The following is a 769-nucleotide window of genomic DNA, read 5'->3' as shown; positions in this document are numbered from 1 at the left end:
GCAGTATGTTGTGCAGCGCTTTTAAGGTTTTTATCGCCTTCACTTGCTGCTGATGGTTTTGCTGTCAGTACCTCGCACAACAAATTGAACAGCTTCGAGTTTGTTCCGCTGTCGGGTGCCGCGCATTCGGTAAGTCTTGCAGTTAGTGAACAAAACAGTGCCAGTGCTATTGTTAATCTCGTCGCTCTGTAGTCCATTGGAATTGCCATTCCGTCGCTGGCCGTGCTTCCGGGCCGAATGTAGCTTCTAAAAACGAAACAGGGTTAAGAATAGCAGTAGTTGTTGTTGCAGATGAAGTTGAAATCGTGGTTGGAGTAGAATTATAAATTTTGTTTTCTAATCTGATTGTGCGATAATGAGGGTTAGGGGGTTTTCAGAAAAAACTTAATTATGAAACAGTAAAGGTATCAGTAACGATCACTTGGCTAAGCCTGGGACACTTCCACTCTATGGACAGAAAGGATAATTCACTCCAAAATTTTTTAAAAAATAGACTGCCGCCGGTATTTGCTGCTACAGGCTAGAGTGACAATTTTTTTACCTAAATTATCATATCAGATAGGTTTACACTCCAATATCCAATCTATATTGGTCTGAGTGTTTTACATCTTGTTATCATAATGCCAGCATTATCAAATCTAATCTCGTGGCACCTTTATAAAATAGAAGCGTACTCATTATTTTAAATATTTAATATTTATGATCCACAGTGCCTTCTATACTGTGTAAAATTTTGAGACTTCTTTGCCTTAGAAAAAAGTAACGCCGG

The sequence above is a fragment of the Trypanosoma equiperdum genome (assembly GCF_001457755.1).
Source record: "Trypanosoma equiperdum strain OVI genome assembly, contig: ctg_1278, whole genome shotgun sequence".
Lineage (NCBI taxonomy): Eukaryota > Euglenozoa > Kinetoplastea > Trypanosomatida > Trypanosomatidae > Trypanosoma > Trypanosoma equiperdum.
This window is presented reverse-complemented; position numbering follows the sequence as displayed.